The sequence below is a fragment of the Macaca nemestrina genome, chromosome 3, assembly GCF_043159975.1.
Source record: "Macaca nemestrina isolate mMacNem1 chromosome 3, mMacNem.hap1, whole genome shotgun sequence".
In the NCBI taxonomy this organism is placed as follows: Eukaryota; Metazoa; Chordata; class Mammalia; order Primates; family Cercopithecidae; genus Macaca; species Macaca nemestrina.
The window spans coordinates 26,748,557-26,756,706 of NC_092127.1; positions in this window are offsets into that span (position 1 = coordinate 26,748,557).

Here is an 8,150-nt window from a genome sequence, read left to right on the forward strand (position 1 = left end):
ACTACAATTCAACATGAGATTTGAGCAGAGACACAGATCCAAATCATATCAGACGAGAAAAGAAATCTTTTCTCCCCTAAAAAGATAATTCGTGAAACTCTTCAGCAGCACAAATTTCAGAATTCAATTAATTCAATATCTATTTAGTAAGTATTGCTATGTACCAGTTACTGTACTAGGCACTAAGCATAGTATTCAAATATACTGTCCTTCCTTTCAAAAGTGATCATAATATGGAGAGACAGGAATGTAAAAATATTCTAGTGCCATAAGAGGGAACTATGTGGCCAACGAGAGAGCCATGTGGGCAATAATGAGAAAATAATAAATTACATTGCACAATGCTTGAATTACTAGTATGTCTCTGGTATTGCCTTTAGGCAATGAGTTCTGGGTCAAAATTATTTCTGAATTCTTGATGTCGGAATTATTGTAGGGGCTCAAAAATATTATCAAATAAATAATAAATTACTGTTGTCCATGTCTTCCTGACAAAATGAGTCAAAAGGGTCCACATATATGACCGACAAGAAACAGGACCCAAAATAAGAAAAACCAAACAAACAAAACATTAATTAACAATGAAAATAACAGCAAAAAACAATGTTTATCTGTCTGGGATTTTTGCTATTTTGTTAAGATACTAATTTAAGTTAAACTTTTTATTTCAGTTTTATCTTTTTTGTTTGCTCGTGCAGTAGAAATATCTTTCTTGTTTTGAGTAGGGTTAATTATAATCTACTTTTTCTGGAAAAGTTTTATATAATCTACCTGATCTTACCCTTAAGAAAGCACCAACTTTTTCATGCAGTCACTAATTTTGCCAGACCTCCTCTCAACCTTTTTTTAGTTTAATAAACATAAACTAAAGCTTTACACAGAGCATATTATACTTCCTGGGTGTGTCCATCAATGGAAAGCCTGAGCTCTAGTTTATGTATAAAATTAAACCCTATATTACAAATCCAGATGTTGTAAATCTGAGAGTAAATGAATTGACTATTACCCAGGAGCAAGTAGTTACTTAGCACCAGTAGCAGAAATGAACAAAAGCACAGGTTTTTATAAGAACATGTGACATTTTCATAGCATCACCAGGTAACAATTATGACCTGGCTAACGATTATGTTTTTACAAATGTTTTAGTAAAGATATGAGAGTTTTCGTGTATATGTGTGTGTTGGGCACCAGGAGGGTACAGCAATATGTATTATTGAATGTTCCTGGGTCCTGCTTCTATATTCAGAGTTCCTTCACTGGGATCTAAACACCTGAATTATGGCATTTCTTTGGGTTGGCATATTCCAGGAAACTTTGTACATCTTAAGTGCAAAGCATGAATCCATTTCTTTTAACAGACTCTCACATCTTTTGAATAACAAACTTAGCTGATTAAGTTAGAGACAAGGACAAGGTTATAGAAGGTAATTTTCCCTCCTGCCTGGTGATAAGGAGTAGGAGAAGGAGACAACCTGAAGATCTTTTGTTTATAATAATAATCAATCCTGTTTATGAATAATAGGTAGGACTGACTCTTGCCTTCACAGTAATTACCCTATTGTAACTTTTTTCTCCCTTCTAAGTTGACACAGGTATTTGATGTGATTTGATTTCCCACGTGTGAAAATTGTGTGAGATACCCTACAGTCACTTATGATCATGTTGAAGTAAGTTCTGACACCAACCTTGAATCCTATCTATGCATCAAAAGTACTTTTGCTGGAAGACTATATGGACTCTTTATGTTTCTTTCCTTTTTTTCTTCTACCCTATTAGGAAAATATTTTGCCATAAATATTCTACCCTATTAGGAAAATATCAGAGAATGAGTTGTGTAGAAGGCCAACATCTCCATGAATCCCCAGATTTCATTTTCTACTGCTTTCACTGAGATATTGCTCTATCCATCAAAAATATTTTCTCATGAATATTTAAAATTGCTTATGTGATTTTATCCTATGCAGTTTACATATGCCCAAGTCTCTCCATTTCTTAATGCAGAAAGTAATTCTTAACTTTCTTGTAGTTATTATTTAAATTTTCTCATTTTTCTGGAAAGAGGTTGCTATAATCACTAACTCTAAATTCTCACCTCTTATACATTTCTCAAGTCAACTACAAACTGCCTTCTACACTTATAGATCTATAAGAACTTCCTTAACTAAGGTATAGAGTGATTGTATAACTGCTAAATCCAAGAGATAACATCAAGCCTTTACTTTAGTAGAGCCATATGGTGTATTTGACATTGTTGATATTTAATGTCTTTTTTTCCTTGCCTTCCAAAACGAAATGATCTGGTTCTCTACATACTTTTGTAAATTAGCATTTTAAAATAATTTCTTACTTTGATTTTCTCTTTAACCTTGGCATTTCATTAGAAGTCATACTAGAGTCACTGCTAATATCGACTATAGGATCAGAAACAGTAGAATATTGTCAATAAATAGATAAATCATAGGCAGGTAGGTAGATAGAGAGAGAGAGAGAGATAGATAGAGATTTACCACAAGGAATTGGCTTATGTCATTTGGGGGCTGGTTAAACAGTTTCTACAACAAGACTATGTCTGCTTGTGATTGATGCTGGAGCCTGAATTTCACAGGGCAGGCAGTCAGGAAGGGAAGATGAGAAGCTGGCTAGCACCTCATGAGAACACACTTAAACCCACAGGATAGGTAGAAACTCATGTGCTTTTTTTGTTTTGTTTTGTTTTTCTTTTTTGAAATGGAGGAGTCTCGTTCTGTCTCCCAGGCTGGAGTGCAGTGGCATGATTTTGGCACACTTCAACCTCCATCTCCCAGGTTCAAGCAATTCTCCTGCATCAGCCTCCTAAGTAGTTGGGCTTACAGGTGTGTGCCACCACACCCAGCTGATTTTTTATATTTTTGGTAGAGATAGGTTTTCACCATGTTGGCCAGGTTGGTCTTGAACCCCTGACCTCAAGAGATCTGCCTGCCTCGGACTCCCAAAGTTCCACCAAGCCTGGCCTCATGTGCATTTTTGTTGCCTCTGGTCTTGATGACAAGAATATGCTGCAGAAGCTGGAGCCTTTTGTCGCAAAGCTACACAAACATGTTTGGTTTAGCCACTCCTTTATGTCAGTCAATGAGGTAAGCCAGCAGATCAGCAACTAGTATATGCTACAAAATGGCTGCTGCCAAACTTTTACCCTCTAAAATCTCAAGAGAGTTTCCTGTAGCCTTCACTAACCAGAATCTTAGTGTTGTGAAAATGTGTTCTGGCTATATGACCAAGAAGTGAGTTGTAGGATGCAGAGTTGAAGACCAAAATAACCACTGCTGCCCAGAACACCTTCTCCTTCCTTAGGAATGTTGATCAGATTGCAGGAAACCCAAAGCATCCCTTTAAGAAGAAAGTAAATAGATTAAGAAAGCAGCCACATGGGTTAACACATAACTAGTGACTTCTCTTTTTTTCCACGTTCCCCTTCCTTCCTTCTTTCCTTCCTTCCTTCCTTCTTTCCTTCCTTCCTTCCTTCCTTCCTTCCTTCCTTCCTTCCTTCCTTCCTTCCTTCCTTCCTTCCTTCCTTCCTTCCTTCTTTCCTTCCTTCCTTCCTTCCTTCCTTCTGTCCCTCCCTCCCTCCCTCCCTCCCTCCCTCCCTCCCTCCCTCCTTCCTTCCTTCCTCTCTCTTTCTCTCTTTTTTTTTTGAGATGGAGTTTCACTCTTATTGCCCAGGCAGGAGTGAAGTGGTACGATCTCGGCTCACTGTAACCACTGCCTCCCGGGTTCAAGTGATTCTCCTGCCTCAGCCTCCCCAGTAGCTGGGATTACAGGCATGTGCCACCACGCCTGGCTAATTTTTTGTATTTTTGGTAGAAACGGGGTCTCTCCATGTTGGTCAGGCTAGTCTCGAACTCCTGACCTCAGGTGATCCACCTGCCTTGGCCTCCCAAAATGCTGGGATTACAGGAGTAGGCCACCGTGCTGGGTCTCCTTTTTCTTTACATGACATAAGAGACAGGTCAGGCATGCATCACAAGCAGGAAGGTCTACTTTGTCTTGCTGGCCTTGAAAGTGACATTCAAGTGCCTGGTGGTGTCAGTTTCCCCTGAATGAGTCTTTGACTACCTACCAACCTGTTTCTTTCTTTGGTCTGAGTTTGCCCTCTGCTTATGGAGGGTGATTCTCCATTTGGCAAGGAGTTTTTTCATCACATACACCAAAATGAATTTTGTTAAAAAATTTTTAGGTCTATGTTCATGAAAGATGTTGGTCTACAGTTTCCTTTTATCATATGGGAGACCAGAATGCTGTCTCAAGATATAGATTGTTCTGCAGAGAACAAGAAGGTGCTGGAAAGCTCTCGGCCCTCTCTCTATTGGTCTAATAGCAGGACATAGATTTACCAAAGACAAAATCTATCCTGCTCCCTTCTACCAAGGAGAACGAAGTTTAACTGTTGGAGACAACTTTAGACCCCTTTTACCTGGAGATAGTACCAGAGGAATCTGCACAAACAAGCTTTACGTTACGGCTGGATATGTTTTGTTTGTCTCCTCCAACTCTCATGTTGAAATTTAATCTTCAGTGTGGTGGTGCTTGGAGGTGGGGCCCAGTGGGAGATGTTTGGATCATGATGACGGGTCCCTCATGAAGGGCTTGGTGTTGTCCTCATGGTAGTGAGTGAGTTCTTGCTCTGTTTTGAGACTGAATTGGTTCTTGGGGGAAGGATTTAGTTCCCATAAGAGTGGATTGTTATAAAGCAAAGACACTCCTCAGATCTGGCTCCTCTTTGCACATACCTGCTTCTCCTTTATGTCAGTCCAGGGCTGGAGTGCAGTGGCACTATCTTGGCTACTGCAACCTCCACCTCCTGGGTTCAAGCGATTCTCCTTCCTCAGCCTCCCAAGTAGCTGACTACAGGCACCAGCCACCACACTCGGCTACTTTTTGTATTTTTAGTGGAGATGGGGTTTTGCCATGTTGGCCAGGCTGATCTCGAACTCCTGACCTCAGGTGATCTGCCTGCCTCAGTCTCTCAAAGTGCTGGGATTACAGGCATGAGCTTCTGTGCCTGGCCTCCACCATGTTTTCATGTAGCCCCAAAGCCCTCATCAGAAACCAGTCAGATGATGGTTCCCTGCTTCTTGTGTAGCCTACAGAACTATGAGCCAAATAAACCTCTTTTCTTTGTAAAGTCTAGAGTTTTTTTTTTAATAGCAGCACAAAATGGACTGAAATAACTAGTTAGCTTTTATATACCATTTACTTGCCTTCCCACAAGTTGCTGTCCCGAGAAACTCAAAGCCCTTTTCCTTTGTATCATCACTTCTTTAAAAAGTTACTGTTTCTTTGTTGAAGATGCTCTATAAGCTAGAATTCAAAGCCACCTCTTTGAGAACTACTCATTGCCTGGTGTCTTCCATGTATATGTGAAATAAACATGTTAATAACATTTTGTTATTTTTTCCTCTTGTTAATCTGTCTGTTGTTATAGGGTTCTGTTCCAACTAAGAACCTATGAGTGCTGAAGAAAAAAATATTTTCTTTCTCCTACACTTAGAATTTATTTATCTGATTGTGGCATTAGTTTAATGCAGTTCACACACAAAGTTAAAAAGTCTTCCTCGTTTCTACTTTCTAAAAGAAAATTGTGAAGAATTTGTACCATTTCTTTCTTAACTGTTTGGTAGAATTCATCAGTAAAAATATCTGAGACTTACATTTTTTGGAAGGTTTAAAAATTATTGGTCAAATTTCTTTAATAGGTAAGGAGCTATTTCTTTTACGTAAGTTTTGGAACTTTGTGGCTTTCAAATAATTTGGCCTTTTCACCTAAGTTATAAAATTTATGGACATGCAGGTGTTTGTTGTATTTTGTTATTTTCTTTTTAATGCCTATGGGATCAGCGAGGATGCTCTCTCTTTCATTTTTGACACTGGTAATTTGTATCTTCTCTTTTCTTTCATGTTAGCCTAGGTAGAGGTTTGCCAATTTTATTGATCTTTTTAAAGAATCAGCTTTTGATTTCATTATTCAATCTTTTTCTGTTTTCAACTTGGTTCTACTCAACTTTCTTTTCCCTTTCTCCAATTTAGGCTAAAATTGCTCTTCTTTCTCTAATATCCTGTGGTGAGAGCTCAGATTTTTTATTTTAGATCTTTCTTATCTTCTAATATGTGCATTTATACACTATAAATTTTCAAGTACAGCTTTCACTGTGTTTCACAAATTTTGCTAAGTTGTATTTCCATTTAGTTAAAAATATTTTAAAAATTTCTCTTGTGAAACTGATTTATTTTTATTTTCGTCAAACTTTTTTTTTCATAAAGACATGAGTGCTGACCTCTTAGCTTTTCATATATCAGAAGTGAAAACACAAATTCCTTTTCCTCCTTTTTCTTTCCAGCACTATTCTCCTCATTCATTCCTGTATTAGCTAATCCAATTTAATGTTTGGCTAATATCTTTAGGAGGAATATTGTAATCTATAATTCCATTTAAAGAATATCTTAGCAAATTTCTGTTGACCAAAAAGAATTCAAAGATATTAACATGTCCTAAGAAGCTCTTGTGACTTTATTCATGGCTGGCTTTGGTAGACTCATCACGTACTATTCTGTCCCTTAAATTTTTGATTCAGTAAAACTAAACTATTTGTAGTTTGACCCACAAATTACACCGCTTTTGTTTGTTTTTTTTGTTGTTGTTGTTTGTTTGTTTTTTACTCAGTACTTGGGCTCATGTTTCCCTTTCTCTTGAATGTCTTCCTCTTTGTCCGCATTTTTTTTTTTTTTTTTGGATTCCTCTTTTTCATTCTTTATATTGCAGCTTGGGTGTCTTTTTCTCCATGAAACCTACGTGTCATTTCTCCAAGTTTGGTTCAGTGGCTCTTATCCATGTCACCATGTTATGATGTTCATGATAAACACATAAATTATGTGTGTTTGTAGAGTTTTGTCATCTCTACTCACTAAGTTGAAACTGCTTGTCCTTTAGCTTTCTCTAAGGATAATTCTTTCTGTTCTAACTTGGTTTCTGGACTTTTTTGACACAGAATAGAGGAAAAACAGTAAAGACAGGCAGTACTAAAGAAGTTTTTAAAATTATATTCCAATCTGGAAATGTTGGTATTTATTAAGAAGGCAGATAAATAGAATAGTGACAGAAAGAAAGGGAATTAGCCAAAAAAAAAAAAAAAAAAAAAAAAAAAAAGCCAAAGTTGGTAGAGTGTTAGAGAATTGTAGCTGGAAATTCAGCATATGGAGTTGGATGATGTGGTATAACAGATTTGAGTAATGGGAACAGGTTTCAATAAATGTTGCTTGTGGGCCCTTGTGTTGGATCCTCTTTGATGCCATTAGAGAGATTCAAATAAAGTGTTGAATTGCTTTTAAATATTTTGTGAAACCAGACTGCTTTTTTGAAAGAAATGTTTAAAGGATATAACTGCCCTGACTAAGCCTCATGGGATTCATTTTTTTAAATTACAAATGTACTTTTCTACCATGAATTTTTAATAACAGTGTTATAATTATTGATATACATGAATTCTTATTTGTTTTTATACCCACTACATTTAGCACCTTGTGTTGTACATAGTACATTCTCAATAAATATTTATTACATGACTGAATGACATGTAATTACTTTTCATTCTCCATTTTCTCCCACTTTTCCTGTTTTTATTTTCTTTAACTTTTGTTTATATGTCATGACACACAAGTAAAAAGAAGGTCACTGATCTATGCACTGAACTAACCTCAAATATCAAGCTATTTCTAAACAGTTTGGTCTTTTATATATATATATGTGTGTGTGTGTATATATATATTTATTTTATTTATTTTTTTTTGAGATGGAGTCTTGCTCTGTTGCCCAGGCAGGAGTACAATGGTATGATCTCAGCTCACTGCAACCACCTCTGCCTCCTGGGTTCAAGTGATTCTCCTGCCTCAGCCTTTCAAGTAGCTGGAATTATTGGCTTGCACCACAACGCCTAGCTAATTTTTGTATTTTTAGCAGAGATGAGGTTTCACCATGACGGCCAAGCTGGTCTCGAACTCCTGACCTCAGGTGATCCACCGGCCTAGACTTCCCAAAGTGCTGGGGCCAGGCTTCTATAAAATTTATGCAACACAAAGAACGTGAGCCACTGCAGGCATGAGCCAGTGCTCCTGGCCAG